This window comes from Anastrepha obliqua, chromosome 1 (assembly GCF_027943255.1).
Source record: "Anastrepha obliqua isolate idAnaObli1 chromosome 1, idAnaObli1_1.0, whole genome shotgun sequence".
In the NCBI taxonomy this organism is placed as follows: domain Eukaryota; kingdom Metazoa; phylum Arthropoda; class Insecta; order Diptera; family Tephritidae; genus Anastrepha; species Anastrepha obliqua.
Window position 1 is genome coordinate 164,764,285 of NC_072892.1, and position 19,888 is coordinate 164,784,172.

Genomic DNA, 19,888 nt, shown 5'->3' on the forward strand with positions numbered 1-19,888 from the left:
TCTGAAGATATATTATTAAATGCATCTTCATATCTAGGAAGGCTGCTAGAGTATATTCATTAACCGAAAAAGATTTCTCAATAGTACTCACAAGTGAGTGCAGGGCAGTATCGGTTGACCCTCCCCTTAGTGTAGGCATGTTGAGCTGCCGAGAAGTTACCATTGTTCAAGCAACCTTTTATGGGAAGATCGATCAAACGATTTTGAAAGAACGATGATAAGCGAAGTCTTCCTAGTGTTCGCTGATGTACTCCTCGTTATGATATAACGCCGAGGTGGCAGATCCATTATGGATGCCTGAACTGCCAGGAAAGTGAGAATCTAATAGATGTAAAGACTCCCTACTGGACATGGCCCACGAACCGTTCGGTATTTTTACAGAACGTGGGTGATAGGTATCGAGAACAATACTTTCTTCAGCCTAAAAGTTTCCGTGCACCAATCAACTGATCTACAAAAATATCGCCACGAGCTACGTTTTGCCTTCTTCTAAGAGCCCTTTTATACATAGATTCTGGGGCTATCTCAATTTTTATTTTATTTTTCCAGTGGCTTTAACCCGGTTAAACATTCTATTAAAGTCTTTCCTTCGCATATTTACTTCTTGCGACCACCAAGGTGGTTTTTGTTTCCTTCTGCTCTTGATTAAGAAACAGACTGCACCAAGCGCCTGGTTGTAGTTACTGTCGAGTTTTTGTACTACTTGATTGAGGTCAGTGTTTGTATCTACACTTTGCATAGGCGCCCCATCAAGTGCTTTCATAAAGTTAGTTCTGTACAATACCCAATTGGTCTTCCTAATATTCCTACGAAATATCGGAAAAGGTGGGTAGTCTAAAAGATTAAACTCAGTAACGCCAGAAATCGTAGAAAAAATACAGGGTTCCGAATTGAGAATTCGTCGAGTGACTGAGACTTGGAGACTTGAAATTTAGTAAAAGCCATAGGCATCTCATTTAGTAGGGCAAGCAAGTGCCGTATTCGCTAACAATGGAACAAAACCACATTGGAATGAGACTTTCTCAGCACCATTTAGAGCGTTTTCGAAAGGACAAAGAGGAGTTTGTGAGTCGATTCATCACCATAGATAAGACTTGGGTCTATCACCAAGATCCTAAATTAAAACAAGGGGCTAAGGGATAAAGTCAACCTGTTTCTTCGACTCCGAAATCAGTTTGTGTCCAGAAATCGGTCAAGAAGGTGTTAGCTTCAGTTCTTTGGGATGTGAGTGGAATTTTATTTATGGATTACTTGCAAACTGGTGAAACAATAAATTCTACAATAAATATTATTGGAACCGTTTGAACCAACTGAAGGAACAATTTTGTAAAAAAACAGTTTACAAAATAAAAAATTATTTTTCATTAGGACAAAGCACCGTGTCTCAAGAGCAATTTTGCTACAAAATCGTTATGAAAAAGCTAGGAGCCAAATCCCCTGCTGCTGATATAGAAACTGAAGTGGTAAGCAAAATAGTCGACACAGTTTTCCCAACACACTGTGCTGGAAGAACTCGAGTATGAAGCAAGGGAACCTGTCCTATTCACAGAAGAAGAACTTATGGATGCTCCAAAAGCAATGAAATGTAATAAAGCGCCAGGACCTGATGGTATAGTTGCAGAAATATTGAAACTATTGGCAATCGAACGCCCTCTTTTGCTGCTAAACATGTACAACGCATGCCTAAAAGAAGGAATTTTTCCAGAAATATGGAAAAAACAAAAGCTAGTACTAACCAATAAGGGAAAAGGAGACCCAACATTAGCGTCCGCTTATGGACCGCTATGTATGCTGGATAGCGCAGGAAAACTCTTTGAGAAACTGATAAAGCATAGGTTTAGCGAAGCCGTAGAGAACAGTGGCAGATCTACCTTAGGATCCAAATTATATTAGGATAGGATATTAGAAATGCTTTCAACAGTTTAAGCTGGAACGACGTAATTGAAGCCTTAAAGGTAAAATTCAAGATCCCGAATAACCTATTGAAGATTATTCGTAGCTATCGCGTGCTCTTATACGAAACGCGAGAAGGGTGTAAGACTAAACAAATAACAGCAGGTGCGGCCCAAGGACCAATACTCGGACCTGAACTCTGGAATATAAGCTACGATGAAATCCTTCGAATAGAGATGCCTGAGGATGTGCATTTAGTGGGATACGCAGCTGACATTGCAGCTGTAATAATCGCCCGAAACACTGACGAAGCCAAAAGGAAGTTAAATCAGGTGATGTTCCAAGTTCAGACATGGCTAGAAGACCATGGATTAAAGTTGGCCACAGAGAAAACAGAGGTAATCCTTCTAACGAACAGACGTATCCCATTAGAAGTAGACATACAAGTACTTGATGCCACTTTATCGACCAAAAGAGTGGTCAAGCACCTAGGAGTGGAATTAGACACAAGGCTAACTTACTGGGCGCATATAAATCATGTTGCCACAAGAGCTGCCAAAGTAAGCGGTATGTCAAGTAAGCTTATGGCAAACCTTGGAGGTCCAACGCAGAACAAGTGAAAACTTTGAATGCACACGACGAACTCGATTCTCTTATACGGATGCGAAATATGGGCAGATTCGCTAAGGGTGCAATGCCGGCGGAAAACTCTGCAATCTGTGCAACGCACCTGCGCTCTCATACAGAACAGTATCTGAAGCAGCGGTGTTAGTTATCAGCGGAACCATCCCTATAGATATTCTAGCACAAGAACGCAAACGGAGATGGGAGGCACAAATCACAGGAATCTCCTCCGATATTAGAGTTCAAACGCTCACACTTTGGCAGGCAAGATGGAACTCTGAACGGTATGGTAGATGGACAGCGAGACTAATACTCGATCTAAAAAAGTGGATAGAAAGAGAGCACAGTGAGGTTGACTATTACTTCACACAGTTTTTGTCCGGACATGGGTCCTTTCGCAAGTATTTGTGGTGAATGGGAAAAGTGAGCCTACCAAACTGCTTATATGGAGATACTAAGTATGATGATGCGGAGCACACCTTCTTTAAATACGAGAGGTGGAACGTAGAGAGAACCGGTCTGCGACGAGCTATTGGTGTATTTACACCTGAAGAAATTATCGATAAAATGATGATAGACGAAGAAAAATGGAATGCCGTTGCAAATTTTGTGGAGGATATTATCCGAAAAAAGAAGAGCGAAATGGAAAGTTATGCCGAAAAACATTGAGCATAGGTTTCTCAGAACGACCCTGGATGCAGGGTGAGTAAGTAGGACCCATCTTAGGACGCCGTCTTGGTCCTCTACCTCGAAGCAAATGCGGAAGCAGTCCCGGGGTGGAGGGGAAAAAAAGAGAAAAAGAGGGATATTTTTAGTGGAATCACCACACGTCCACCATCGCTACGGTTACGATGTGGTGCGAAGGCATTTTTAACCCAACCTCACCGCCGAAAAAAGGAGCATTTTGAGAATGGCTAAAATTCATGAATGGCGGCCGCCGTAGCCGAATGGGTTGGTGCGTGATTATCATTCGGAATTCACAGAGAGAACGTTGGTTCAAATCTCGGTGAAACACCAAAGTTAAGAAAAACATTTTTCTAATAGCGGTCGCCCCTCGGCAGGCAATGGCAAACCTCCGAGTGTATTTCTGCCATGAAAAAGCTCCTCATAAAAAAAAAAAATATCTGCCGTTCGGAGTCGGCTTAAAACTGTAGGTCCCTCCATTTGTGGAACAACATCAAGACGCACACCACAAATAGGAGGAGAAGCTCGGCCAAACACCCAAAAAGAGTGTACGCGCCAATTATATAATATATATATATAAAATCCATGAATCGAATTGTTGCAGCATCCACCATTTTCAACAGATTTGGTCCTTAGTGACTTGCATGTGTTTCCAGACCTAAAACAAAAAATATGCATGGAAAATGTTTTTCATCAAATACTGAGGTCATAACAGCTGTGAAAGCGTATTTTGCAGCCCTTCCATATTCACACTCCAGGAAAGGAATTCACAATTTGGAATCTCGTTGGGACAATTGCATTTATATTCAGGAGGAACTACTCGTATACTGAATGGCAAAGTGTATTTCAAACCATAAAATATTTAGTTCTTATCGTACTGAAAAACTTTTTGCGCAGCCTAGTATCTATCCTTTTCTTTACATACTTCCTTCTTTACAAAAAAGAGACAAACATATCTGAGTGGAAATTAGGTGCCAGTACGGGCAAACCATATAAACAATAATTTTAACTCGAAATTCCTCGAGGTTATTACCTACCTTACCTTAAAATGGTGAGCGGAAAGAAAATGCCAGTGTAAAAAAAGGGAATCGTTCAAAAAGCGGCCTATCTTTGGATCACCTTGTTGGCAAATATAAGAAAATGTTTTTTTCTTTCTTTTTTTTGAAACATATTTATCTTCATCAATCAGCAATTTAATCGTATCCTGTTTCAATGTCACTCCTTCGCCTTCTCCATTTTTTCCCTACACAAATTTTTACTACATCACTCAACATTCAACACAACACAGCCTTATTTAGGCTTCTAGTTGTGTGGCGTTTTTGCATTGAAACCAGAGACAAATAATATTCGAGTAGAGTAAAAATATAAGCAAGTAAACGAAATTTTTATCTCATATTGTGCGAAATGTAGAAGCACACAAATTGCCATAAAATATATATTGTATGAGCATAGCTACTAATGTGAGTGTGTATGTGCGTATGTGCGTGCAAAATATTCTATGCCATAAATCTTTAAATAGTAAATTGCAAAAGCTGCTCAGAAGTCAAGAGTATAACTTTGTTTACAGGTGATTGTTAATAAATGAATTTGTTTTCGGACATTTTGTGTTAATTTTTGTTTTTCTGACTTTCATTTTATACGCCGGTATGAGCAAATGTGCATATGGTTTAATACAATTTAATGGAAAACCTTCATCGTACAATGCAATAAATCATTTTAGAAGTGATTGTTTGAAAGCATTGAAAAATCGAAAAGCATTGATTTAAGCATATCTGTGAGCTTTCATCTTCAAATTGGGTGAATGGAAAATTTTCTGAGTGATTTGCCTGCAAGGAATTCGACTGCTTTCGCACTGGTTTCATCCGGTGAATTTTGAATATTTAATAATTAGGATCCAAATACTTTAAGGAGTAATATAAAGGGTCATTACGTTTCTAGGGATGGTGTTAATTTTAGATCAAATACATTTTTTTCAGAAAATTATTATCATTTCTCTTTATTATGATAATGCTGGTATGGCTCAATCACGTTTGGAACAAAAATGGTCGCCGCGGCCTCGGCGGCACACCTCCATCCGATAGTCCAAATTTTCGATGACGCTGAGGCATAATTGAGGTTCTATGCCGTTAATGTGCCGAATTATCTCATCCTTTAGCTCTTGAATTGTTGCTGGCTTATCGACGTACACGTTTTCTTTCAAATAACCTCAGAGAAAGAGGTCCAACGGTGTCAAATCACATGATCTCGGCGCCCAATTGACATCGCCGCGACATGAGATTATTCGGCCATCAAATTTTTCGCGCAAAAGAGCCATTGCTTCGTTAGCTGTGTGACAAGTGGCCCCGTCCTGTTGAAACCACATATTGTCCACATCCATATCTTCCCATTCGGACCATAAAAAGTTCGTTATTATCTCACGATAGCGAACACTATTCATAATTCATTCAGCAATATTTTCTGCAGTACGATCTGTACGAGGATGCACTGGTGTTTTCACATCTCCTACAGACACGGTTTGCTCAAACTTTTGCACAATTTTTCCGATTGTACGCACATTTGGACGATTAAATTGACCGAAAAACTCACGAAGTGTGCGATATGCATTTGAATTTGAATCTCGATTTCGCCTATCCTTGAACTCTATTTTTAACTAAGGTGGAATGAAATTACTTTTCAGTGCCATCCTTAAATTTTATATTTAAATGTACTTCTACTCTCTAAGGTTTTCTAACCACAGACTCAATAAGGGAATGAAATGAAATGAAATATGTATATAAATATGTATATATATACGAGTATAAGTCAGTCTCAACGCATGTAAATCTAAAACTTAAATCCTCATACTCTTACTAATTCCCTATTGATGAATGCAATCCCTTGCCATAAACTACAGAGCTTCAAATAAACACCAGAAAACCATCCATTTGCTCTTTGCATTTGTCAACCGTAAGCAAATCTCATTAGCTCCGTATAAATAACAGCACTCGCACTCAATAAGCTTAGGGTATTTTGAATTCGAGTATTTGCATTTCACGCTCAAATCGTTCGTTTCGCAATTACAGACCACAATTAGAAAAACAACTACCAACCACAAACTCAAACAATTCCACCGAAGCACGAAAGCTCGATTTGCAGTTGAACAACAGCACCGCAGCAGCTACGTATTGAGTGAATGTTGTAAAATAATTTCATCACCACAATTCCTGCAATTCCTCAGCCATTCGTTAGCGCACCAAGAATTAGTTTGAACAGCTAATCTACCATCACCAAATGTTCACTTATTTCCACCATTCCATAGTTGCAGCAGCTCTCGCTTTCTCTATTCGCCTTGTTGTTATTTACCTATTTGCGCATGTGTTTGTATGCGTTTACCAAGGGTTTGTATTTGTTTCTTCACCCGAACGACCTGAACTTGCAATTAGCAATCGGTTTGATGTGGATTCGTGTTCTAAATGGCAAATCGATTGCACTCGAGCATTGATCGGATGTCTTTGTTTTTGGTGGTTTATATTGCAGAGTTAGAGAGGATTGAGGCGGAGTACAAATTTATATAGAAATGCATTGCCTGTAATGTTGTGGCTGAGCAGTTGAGTGGAGGAAAGTGAATTAGAAATTTTTGAACTTTTTAAATAATTCTTATTCTTTTGCTTAGATTAAATTTGAAAGCACTTTTGGGTAGATTAGGTTAGGCTTGGTTAAATGGCTGCCTTAGCTAGGGGCCACTTGGACAAATGTTAAAAAATTCGTCCGTTGTAATGCCATACAGGGGAAAGGAGAAAGGAGAAGGGAAGGAAGAAGGAGCCTTGAGATTAGAGGATGATGATCGTGATTAGCCGCAACAAGCTACTGATGGACTTCACGAGATGTTTGATATTTAAAAGATGAAAGCAGGGCAGCTGAGAAGAAGATGTTGAGATGATTTCACCTCGTCCTCAAGACAGCTTCTGCAGAACGGACTTAAGGCTTCCCAAGTCTCACCGCATAGACACCTAACAGACAATGTCCGGTAAGGATACTCACCAAACACGGGAACTGGGGCTTTGTTAGCGTTAGGTGTTCCCTCGAGCGTCCCCGATCTACTCGTCGCCAGAAGGACCTCGCGACCTTGAAGGTTTGCGCAGACCACAGGTTCTTAAGAGAACCCAAATCCTCTAATTTCGCGACGAAACCGTCTCCAAAGTTCCCTGTCTTGCCAGCTCATCAACACAGATAGTCAGATTTATTCACACACTTTCTTTTAATAATTATGAAACAAGATTCTCTGACCTTTTAGTTTTATAGAAGGATTAATTGACTTACCTTAATTAGCGGCTCCAAAAAACTTTTTCTATCATTTAGTGCTTCGTGCCAGCTGCTGCGCCATCCCGCGACCAAAAAAGAAACAACTAGCGCCTTTCGCGAAAAGCTGATCCCCAACCACAACAACACTGATTGGAAAGCTACAAACGTTACGCTCAGGCAGATCGCTTAGGAAAAACTTGGCACAATAAAGACCACCAACAGCAAGCCATGGATCTCTGACACCACTTGGGCATCATTGAGCGCAGAAACGAACTTAAAAGGCAACTTATCAGCAATGGCTCCCTTCGGCCAGCCTGCAGAGAGGTGGCGAAGCAAGTAAAAAATCGGCCAGAAATGATAGAAGAAAGTTCGCTGAAGACCTTGCTAGCGATTCCCAAGCGGCTGCAGGAGTAAACAACATGAAACATAATTGGGCGCTTGACCGACCAACGGAGTAACAGCAACCAGAGAAGTGAATGGTGCTTTGCTGACTTCCAATGATGACCAGATCCGCAGATGGAAGGAACAGTTTGAAGCAACTAGCAGCATTGCTCTTAGCAGTATACCTAGCTTTATAGTGAGCAGCACAACAACAACCATCAATAAAATAACAACGTCCTTCCCCAGCCTAGTGGAGATTAAGGATGTAATTAAGAAGCTGAAGCTCAACAAAGCGGCGGGCGAAGATGGCATACAGCCTGAACTAATGACAGCCAACCCGCAAATATCAGCGGAAATTCTTCATCCGCACATCACCGCCGTCTGAAGCAATAAAAATGTTCCTCCGTCCTGGACAAAAGGTATGATAATGAAGCTGCCCAAGAAAGGCGACCTGCGTGACTGCGACAACTGACGAGGAATAACCCTACTTGTAGCCGTAATCATAGAAAGCAGGCTCACAGATATCGAACGCTCTTTAAGAGACGAGCAAGCTGGTGTTCGCCCTCACCGAAGCTGGGTTGACTAAGCCAACACACTTCGGATTATAGTAGAACAATCAGTTGAGTGGCGTTCTCCGCTCTACATGCTGTTCGTAGACTTTAAGAAAGCGTTCGGCACTATCAAACGAGACGCAATACTGCTGGCACTGAGTAGAAAGGGAGTTCCCTCCAAGATAATTCACCTCATCAAAACTCTCTACGAGAACTCCGAACTGGCAGTGCATCACAAAGGTGATCCATTCACTACCAACGCAAGCGTCGGTTGTCCCCTATCGCCCTTCTCTTCGCCTACGTCCTTGATGACGTCATAAGCCAACTGATGCTGTACAAAAAAGACATCGTATGGAGTTTCACGAGTCATCTTGACGACCCGATGACATCTGCATTTTCTCTCACAAACTCTCTGATATGCTAGCGAAGGCGGACAAACTAGTTGCGCTGACACGCACTGTCGGACTGGAGGTCAACATCGCCAAGACCAAGGCCATGAGAGTTAACCACAATAACGCAAGGCAGATATTGGGTGACGGGTGCCCGGTGGAATTCGTCGAAATCTTCTGCTACCTCGGCTGCATCATCACGGCAGATGGTGAAGCAGATGCAGATGTCAACTGCAGGCTAAACAAAGCTAGTGCAGCATTCGGGGGAATGCATACAGTATGGGGGAGTTCGCAACTCTCCAGGCGCACTAAGCGCACGGAAGCGAAACATGGCTGCTTTCTAACACCATCACACAGAGGCTACAATCTTTCGTCAACAAATGCCTTGATATCATCTGCAGAATATTCTGGCCAAACACCATCAGTAACGACGCACTGTGGAGATTAACGAACGAGGAACCCATCCTGTAGCAAATCAAATGCAGAAAGTGACGATGGATAGGTCACACATTAAGAAAACCACCAGATAGCACCACGCGAATGGAACTGGACTGGAACCCGCAAGGGAGCAGAGGTCGCGGTCGACCAAAAACACTTGGAAAAGGTCGATGCAGCGCGAACTAGCAGCTGCCGACATCTTATGGGACGATGCAAAAACAACAGCACAGAACAGTGTATGATAAAAGAGTCTTGTCGAGGCAATATGCTCCTGAGAGGAGTGTACAAGGAAAGAAAGTGTTTCGTGCCCAGAGTTTCGAATTTATCGCTCGCCTCGGACCAGTGGATTGGCCACCAAGATCGTGTGATATCACAGCTTTGAACTTTCATTTGCGGGGATATGTAACGTCTAAATGCTTTGTAGATAAACCAACTTCGATTGAGGCATTGTAAGTCAACATTACAACGGATTGAAGTTCTGCAGCGAGTCATTCAAATTGGTGTTTACGGATGATCCAATTACAGCGCAGATGCGGCCAACATTTGAAAATAATTATCTTTAAAAAATTATTGACATGAATGTTTCCACGCAAAACTAAAAAAAAAATAATGATAATTGTCCAATCAATTTGAATTTTCGGTATTCGGTTTCAATTTAAATTCCGATATATCCAAATTGATCACTCTTTATACTTAGGATTGCTTAAGAATCGCTGAGATATATTTGTATATGAGAAGCTTCAAATAATAAAAAAGGCGTTTTCTGCTTATAAAGAAGTAGTAGCAAGTTCATGCTTATATAAAATAATATAATTTTTTCATAATGCCGAAGTTGTCCTTCTGACCATAAGTTTTAGGAGGGCATAATTGAATCAGAAAGCGAACTTAAAACTGTTAAAAATTGTACGCAACAACCATATAAAAATGAACAGTAGGAGTGGCAAGCCCAGTAGAGAACCTAACTATAATTGAATTTACATAAATCTTTTGGCAGGTGCATTAGGAAGGTAGACATCAGAGCGCGCAAATCGCAGTGACAACAGACTGTGGGGAAAACGCAAATCAAATGACAGTGCAGATAGCGGCAGCTGAGGAAGAATAAGAAACATCAACAGTGGCAGTAGCAGCAGAAAATTGTGTAGCTTGATGAACGCTTTAGATTTTAGTGGCTTCCGTCGCCATCGCCATTACCGCCGCCAAGTGTGCTGTCAACTTACACTTCCGCCTTAGCACCTACTCACTTTGTTTGTTTATGGACTTTTGAGAATTTGCAGCGCATGAGCGGACAAACGCAACGCCTTAGCCCTGCGGAATTGTGATGAAAACTTCATCACCAGTCTTGAATGTTTAATAGTCATAATATTAGTGGACACATTGGAAGCGTTGATGGTCTTGTGATGGTCTTGTGAGGGTCTTGTCTTGCCGGACTAACAGCGCAGCACAGCAACTGAGCGAAATACTGCAGATTACCTACACAGTTTTTGCTTTCATATTTACTTTGCTTTCAGTTTGTTTATTCAGCAGACTCTCAACTACTCTATTCACATTCCCCGGGCACTGAAGTGATTGTCTGCGTGCTTCCTCAATTTCACTGACTTCCAGTGCTGTTGTGCCAATTGTAAAGTTTTCGTTCGTCAAAATATTGACACAGCGTATAAATGAAGTGTCAGGCTGAAGTGAGCTGTGGTTTGAGTGATTAAGTACAACAAAAGGTCAGCCAAAGCAAAGGATAGGAAGCGCGTTGTCAAACGGAAAGTTTAATATTTCGCTGAGAAAGTACATTTTTGCGCCATTTTAGAGAAACTTGAGGTTAGTTTAAGAGAAGCAGACAAGAGGCACGTTTTCAATGAAGATTGTTGGTAATTGCTGGTGATTCAATGTATCAAAAGGAGAAATTAAGTTAATCGAGATTGAAAGGGATACATTTTCTTAAAGGAAAAATTTGCTTTGCTTTTAAAATATATTAAATTAGTTATTGTTTAAGCCATATCACTGTGGCGGGTCTTGAGCAATTCTCTTGCTGGTGAAGCTGTGTTATAAGGGTAAAAGCCGATGGCTGAGGTTTGTGATTGCATCTGCTTATTTTCCTTACGATGCCCTGAAAGCGCCACCACCTGCGATGATCACCAGTCTCGTGAGGTTCTGCGAGCGGCGCAGTCTGGGCCTCGTTCTCTGCTGCGATGCTAATGCCCAGCATACAATCTGGGGCAGCAGCAAAGCAATGAGCGGGGTTCTCGGTTGTTCGGGTTTATCGCTTCATGTAGCCTAAACATACACAACAAGGGGACACAGCCTGCTTTTGTTACTGCAAGAAGGCAGAGGTGATTGAACTCACGTTATCAAATTCAAAACTTGGATAGTCAATCACGAACTGGAGATTGCTTGCCGAAGATTCGTGCTCGGACCACAGGTATATTGAGTTACAGTGTGGCGAGGGGGCAGAAATGTCATTGCCTTCTAGAAACACCAGGAAAACAGACTGACAGAAGCTTAGGGAGGCGTTGCGGGACTTTGACGTGACGCCACCAAGACTTCGGAAAGAACAGTTCCAACGACTATCGTCATACCCCTTCACTCTATGCCGTCAAGAGTCGTACTTGAACAGAGATACAATGTAGTTCTGCCAGAGGCTCAGTTGTAGTCAAACTCAGAAAATGAGCCCGGCAAACACTGTTTTCGCATTTTCATGGATGGCTCCAAGACCGAGCACGGCTCCGGCTCTGGAGTCTACGGGGAATCCGGCGAGACAAAACTGCACTTTGCTCTTGAAATGCATGCATCTGTGTTTCAAGCGGAGATGTGTGCTGTTCAAGAAGAGATGAACTTTGTTGTAAAAAACAGATGGAAAGGCAGATCTGTAAGAGTCTGAAGCGACAGCAAAGCTACGCTCATGGCCTTAAACAGCCCCACAACCACTTAAAGGGTAGTCGAGTGCTGTAAATCCAGGCTGAACTCTGTCGGGAGACATAATAGCGTAACGCGAACATGTATCCCGGGACACGTGGGTATCGTGGGTAACGAGACCTCTGACTCCTTACCTAGGATGGGCTCTGAGGCCAACTTCTTTGGCCTGGAGCCCGTTCTGCCACTCCCTCCTGCAGCCATCAAAGCCACGGTTAGCAAATGAGTTACTACAACCAATAAGTGAACTTGGCAGGCTGAGAGAGGCTGCAGTTGGGCTAAACTGATGTTAGCTCTCATGTCCGACCGACTGTCGCAGATCCTCTTATCATTAGGCAGAGGAGACAACAAGTATTTAGTTGGACTGACGACGGGCCGCTTTCTGTGGGCGAAGCACATGGAAAGAGCGGGCATCTCAGACAGTGTACTCTGCCCAGCTTGTGAAGAAGAGGATGAGACGGCGGGCCACTTACTGTGCGTCTGCCCCGCTTTCGCTCGAATCAGGCTTGAGGTCTTTGGCACTGATATATTATAAGGCGACTGCCTTGACTCTTTGGCACCGCAACATCTACTCAGAGTTCTTCGAAGGTCGAGTAGATTTAAAGAAAATTAAGAGGGATCAGAGTGCAGTACAATGAGCTTAATTGTGTTTGACTGCTGTACTTGTTCCGACAAAAACAATAAAATAGGTGGAAAAAACAGTTGTATTTTTAAGCCAAGACGTCTTTCATGCTGTCCGCTAGCTTCACCCCAGGGCATAGTAGAAATATCTCCTCTTTATCGGTATAGTTTCCGGTGCTTGCTAATCAGGTTATGGATTTTGAATGTGGCGCGTTTGATGTAAGCACGTTGGAGGGTTCGCTTGAAAATATGTGGTCCGCTCTGTGAAAGCTGGCCTTCACATCAGCTCAGCAGGCGCTGGGTTAATACGCAAACGTGCAAAGCATTATTTTTATTTAAAGTACGGCTCTTAAAAATTGTATGTGAAAAATTCCATAATTTAAATATCCACCGTGAGCAAGTCTACAGGCTCGAGATTAGAATCTTTGTTACACGAGCGTTAAAACTTTCAAGGAGTCTCTCATACATTATCGCATTGAGCTCAGCAATCTCCATCGAATGTTATGTTTCAACTGTGGAATCGTTGTTGGTTTGTTTACATTCAAAAATTCAACTAAAACAAAAACAAGGATAGTGGAATATGGTGGATGTGCGCACATTTGAAGTGAAACTCCTTAATTTCTGGATTAAATTTAAATATTTTAGTGAGGATTGAAATGATTTTTTATAAAATTAGATTATAACACTTCAGCAAAATCAACTTGTATATCACTCATATTCGAAGACACATTCACAATAACTGGAGAAACAACTGATCTTTGCACGCCAATAGTATTGGCATTTTTCAGCATCTTTTTCGCTGTCTATATTCACGACACCGCTAAGCGACTGATCTCCTCGTCTTTGTGGATGTAGTTGAAGTCGGATTCATTGCTCAGCTTGGCCACTCGTTTGTGATAAATATTGATGCAATATATTACCATCGTCTCTGCTGGTACTGGTTTGTGGATTGTCTGGATTGACTAGCGGTCGACAACAGAGTGGGGAGACTGCGCAGCTCAAAGCAGAGAAAGAGAATAGCTTGTACGCCGCAGAGAATAGCTTATACCTACATTACGTGACGGTCTCTCGTAACTCTAGCTCGTGTGTCGCGGCCTTGAGATTATACTCTGACGCGCGTAAAGAAGTCTCACTTCAAAACCTTTTCCTCAAAAACAAAAGTCTGGCAGCATTGATCTTATCATATAAACCAAATACTTTTCAGGAGTAACAGTATTGATCAGATTGGCCTTACTAAATTTGATGTGAGATAGCTTACAATATCAAATAACCCCAAAAAGTAGTCACCTGTTTGAGACTTAAATTTAGTGCTGGTTACTGATTCCCCAAATATAAACTTTTTGAGTACAGTAATTTGGCACCTATGCATTTTGTAAATAAATCATGCTCAATTTAGATCTATCGGAATTAAATTGAAGAGGTTACATACGTCCAAAATTTTCACAATATTACTTTTTTTTAAAGATTATTATTCTTTATAGTTTTAGAAGTTTTTCTGTGGAAGTCGATTGCAAAATTTCCCAATAGATACAAAGTTATGGTAGAAAATGTAACTTCCAGACGAGAGCTTGGTGCGCACAGGGAGCTGTCCTTCGTTGGAGGCCCTTGAAAGTTTAAACTCGTTTTTCTCGAAACTACTTTTTCCCGCACGGTCTGCATTATAACTCATTCAGGTTTTAATATTTTTTGATTCGGAATATTCAAAAATATTTTTTCTATAGTCTGTCGAGTCGGATTTTTGACATTTGTATTAAAAAATTTTATAAAAATAATTAAAGTATGACATTTAAGACGTAAACCGCTGCTTTTTTTAAATCCGTAAATAGCAAAATTTTCCAAAATTCAAAAATCTGGCCCGATAAACTATAGAAACCAACTACAACTACTACTACTACAACTTTATTTTACAAGAATTTTCTTACTTTTTACAGATCCATCAACATATCAAAGAAAAATGATGGAGACAGTGGCGCAACTATTTTTTGATTGTACCTTTGGTCACGTGATTTTTTATATACTAATTTTTATAAAGAAAAATTTAAATAAATTTTTTTATAAAGTTTAAGTACCTACTAATAAAGGATTTATAAATTTTTTTTTATATTTATTTCTATTGTTATCCCTTCTTAAAACAGTTATTCTTTTAGTGCATTTTTGGCGCTGCTGGACGTATGTAACCCCTGAAATCAAAGAGCGAAAATTCAAATTGATTGGGCAATCTTTATTATTTTTGTATGAAACCATTCATGACATTTATTTTTTTAAAGATAATCCCTTTCAAATGTTGGCCGCAACTGCGCCGTAATTCGGTCATCCGTAAACACAAATTTTCAATGGCCCGCTGGAGGACTTCCATCGGTATCTCGTAAATAACTTTAGTAATGTTGGTTTGCAATGCCTCACTCGAAGCTGGTTTATCCACAAAGCATTTAGACTTTACATACCCTCATAAATAAAAGTCCAAGCGCCAACTGGGAAATGTAAAAATATTCACCGAAATACTCACAATAATTTCCAAGTTTTTGGCTGAAGGTCCAATCAACCTACGCCTTATCTCCATTTACATATTTTGAAAATTCTATTACAAATCCCATTAAAAATAAAAGCTTAAATTGCGTACAAGTTATAAATTTTTTTCTTATTTCACAGCTAAAATGTCTAGTTTATTTTTAGCTACGCTTGGCTTTTTGCCAGAAACTTACGCTTGCTGAATGAAGTGTTTTGACGCAATGCAACTTTCTTTAACTGCCAAAGTGCGTTTGTGGATGCCACTTTTGTTACCGCTTGTCCTTGACTTTCAACCTTTTCTCAGCCAAATATCGATTTTTGCTATTGCGTGTGCACTTCAAACAAATAATCCGCATTTGCCAACATATTTGTTAACAAAATACTTACGAGTAGCTTAGGAGTGTGTGAAATTGGCGACAAAGTAGCGCCATTTTCTACATGAACGAATTGCCAATTTCTTCGTGAGTTTAATGTAAATCAACACATCACAGTGCCATCAGCGCCATCGGTTACTTTGTGCCCTAATAGCTTGACAGCAGTTCGTACTACTTTAAGGGACAAGTGAGGAACCGTTGCTATTAGATTTTCTATCCAAGAATTTCCCAGCTATCACTCAACTACTTATGAGCGATTACATGTCAAGTGACTTAAGTATTTTGGACTCCTCTGCTAAAAATTGGTTTATTTGTTGGATTGAGGATAGTAAAAATGAACTGAAAATATTTCGAAAAAAAGTTAAAAGGGCTGACATTTATTGAAATAAAATTTTGTTGACATTTTCAAGAAGTAAAATAACTGCTATTTTTTTTTTAATTGTATTTTATTTTATTTTTTCACTGAAGCCTTACTATTACGGCAGCTCATTCTATGAAATTTACTGAGAGCCGAGTAGTACCATCCCGATTTCCGTGGCCCTCCTTCAACCATCAATTACTTCGTGGAATATGCAGAATCTGTATTTTCTCGGTCAACAACCATCTGCCGTATGTCCTTGTTTTTATGTCATTTTTAACGTTTATCAAGTAAACAGATATAAAATTTTGCCCGACGCATTGTTTTGCGTTAAAATTATTGAAACTTTTTATGAAAATGATCGCTCTATAAGAACGAAATTCGTGATTTTTTTTTTTTTGGTAGAAATGAATTCTGAATATAATCCAAGTCAAGCCGTACACTTAACTTTAATGAACATTTGGCTTCAGCACCATCTATTGATGGATGGGCTCGCCCGACAATCTTTTCCAAAAGTATTACTTGCATGAATATATACTAGTATATATATATATATTGTATATATATACCAAGTATGAATTAGAAGGAAGGATTTTCAATACACCACATCTTGTTTTCAGCTCTACGACATTGAAAGTGGCTTAACTATTTAATTAGGATGATAATATATATGTAATACGCAGGAGTATATACTATATAAGTATGTATGCATATTATTTCAAACTCAGTAATACCACCAGCGCTTATCGCAAATTGCTAGAGACAAACATGGCAACACTTTAAAAATAGATTTTCCACTCAGCTATCGTTTTAACACTTTTTAAGCAAGCAACTTCAGTAGTAAATAAGTGCGAAGAAGAGCAAAACTTAAATAAATGGCAAAAATTCGTAGCACTACAACTTAAGAGTAGTTTCTTGCCATAGCTTTTGGTTGTTCAGCGTATCATAGCATAGCATAGCATAGCATAGCATAGCATAGCAGAGAATGCAGAAATCAATAACTCAAGAGCAGAAAGGCAAAAAATAGAGGAAAGTCAATGGCAATGGCCAACCTTCCTTGCCTTCTGGACCAACTTTGCACAGATGCAGTTAAAATTGAAGAAGAATATATATATATGCATGTATGTGTGTGTGTGCGTATGTGCAAGTGTTGCAACAACTACTTAGAAGCAAATTGAAATTGCCAAGTGCAACACTTGCGATGGCGTTTCTCACTTCTGAGCTGAGAAAGAAAAAAAATCAAATGCATTACACAGATTACATTTCATGGTGCCTTTTGAATTTTGGTAAGCTCGTATTTTTGTTACGCAAAGTTTACTGGGCAAATGGGGAAATTGTTTTTAAGAAAAAGAAATGTTCGCTTGCTGTCAAACGATAATATGTTTCAAGAAGACTTAGGCAATTACAGTCTGTTATTGCATATCGCTTTGTGCCATCAGGATTAGGCAATTACGCTGATTGAAGATTGAATTGAAAGCGAGCGTTTAAGTTGAAGAATGTAACTTTCGCATTGTATTGTATTGGGATCTTCATATAAGGCCTATGATAAATGCTGGCATACAAAAAGTCGTGCATTTGTTATGGGAGGGAAATGCGTACCAGCTTCGGGGAAAGATGTTAGAAAAAACCTACGAAATTTTCCAGCTACATTGAACTTAAATTTGCATACCAGGAATCATTATAGAAATTCTAATTAAGGGGATATTCTGTTCAGGCCGCCTCAATTTTAGATATTTTAAAACTAAAATACAAAAAATGAAAAACATTTTGGCCATCCATTTTTTAATGGTTTTTATTAATATTGGAAAAGTATAAAAAAAATAAAAATAAAAAAAAAAAAATTAAAAAAGCGTGGAGTTACAGGCCGGCGGAGTGGAGGCTACATAAAAAACGGTGCTCCATCGTTGACATGATTCCAACCATTGTAGTGATCTAAAACAAACGAATCAAAAAAATTCTTCATTTATGAAGATGTCGCTATCGGATTACGACAAATCGAAGAAAAAAAAATTCACAAAATGACGTCAACTTGAAAACAAAATTTTTTTTTACCCTCTTCAAATGTAAATTTTTCAAAATCCGAGGCAGGCGCGATAGACAGATGTATAATAAAAAATTCTTATCAAACTTCAAAGCGATCGGTCAAGTAGAACTTGAGATATCATGACGACCATCTCCAAAAAAGTAGTTTTGAGAAAATCGCGTTTGAAGTTTGAGCAACAACTTCAATAGAATAACTTAGATCATAATACTATTTACTACTCACTCTGAATTAATCAGCGATATATTTCCTGGTGTATATTACACCGCGTTACACACATTCTGTCCTATGAACCAAATATACTTTTTCGGAAAGGGGATAAAAAATAAAAATAAACGTGTATCGGCGATTTTCATGTACACGTCACAATTTTTTATTTTATAACTTTAAACGAGCAATTCTTGTATGCATATCTGTATAGCCACACGATCTCAGGATTAGCTTAACGGATTTGAATGAAATTGGGCACACAGATAGTGCATCACATTTCTAGACTTTTCACCTAGATGTTGCCACTGACAATGTTTCACAAGGTTGCCACCTGTTCGAAATTTAAAAACAAACATTGCATGAGATATGCCGATGTGGGTATCAAAAGAAAGGTATTTCACTCCGCATTACAATAGAGATAGAGATAATTTTAGTATATTAAAATTAAAAATTGTTACATTAAACATTTTAATGCTTTTAAAGAAACGTAGGCCTTTTATTTTTGCGTTTGCAAGCATTTGTGTCAGTATCGCGACAAATAGACCAACAGTATTCGCCAAGCATATGCGTAATGTCTTGTCCTTTAAAGCGCTTTTCAATAGCCGAAATATCCTAATGGAACCTTTCGCCATGTCCATCGCTACAAGCTCCTAAATCACCAGGGAAACAATCTAAATGATTGTGAAGGAAATGGATCTTTGCGACATTAATATGCCCATTTCGCCATATGCCGAAATTATTTCTGCAACAATATTTTTATAATTGTCAGCTCGTTTGTTGCCAAGAAACTGCTCAATAACGGCAACTGTGCCTTTCCATGCACGTTGTTCGATAGCATTCAATTTTGATGAAAATCCATAACTTGCAACTATTTTTTTTATCTGCGGACCACTGAAAACACCCTAAATTATACACATCATTAAAAAAACAGAGTTACTAAAACCCTTCGTAAAAAAATACCTAAAGAACAACAAAGCCGCGGGCGCCGACGGACTGCCGGCTGAGCTATTCAAACATGGCGGCGAGGAGCTGGTAAGGTGCATGCATCAGCTCCTATGCAGAATATGGTCGGATGAAAGCATGCCTGCCGATTGGAATTTAAGTGTGCTCTGCCCAATCCATAAGAAGGGCGATCCTGCAATTTGTGCCAATTACCGCGGGATTAGTCTTCTAAATATCGCCTATAAGGTTCTAGCGAGCGTATTGTGTGAAAGGCTGAAGCCCACCGTCAACCAACTGATTGGACCTTATCAGTGTGGCTTCAGACCTGGAAAGTCTACCATCGACCAACTATTCACAATACGCCAAATCTTGGAAAAGACCCATGAAAGGAGAATCGACACACACCATCTTTTCGTCGACTTCAAAGCTGCATTCGACAGTACGGAAAGGAGTTACCTGTATGCCGCGATGTCTGAATTTGGTATCCCCGCAAAACTAATACGGCTATGTAAGATGACGTTGCTCAACACCAGCAGCGCCGTTAGAATTGGGAAGGACCTCTCCGAGCCGTTTGATACCAAACGAGGTTTCAGACAGGGTGACTCGCTGTCGTGTGACTTCTTTAACCTGATGTTGGAGAGCATCGTACGAGCCGCAGAACTTAATCGCTCAGGCACAATTTTTTATAAGAG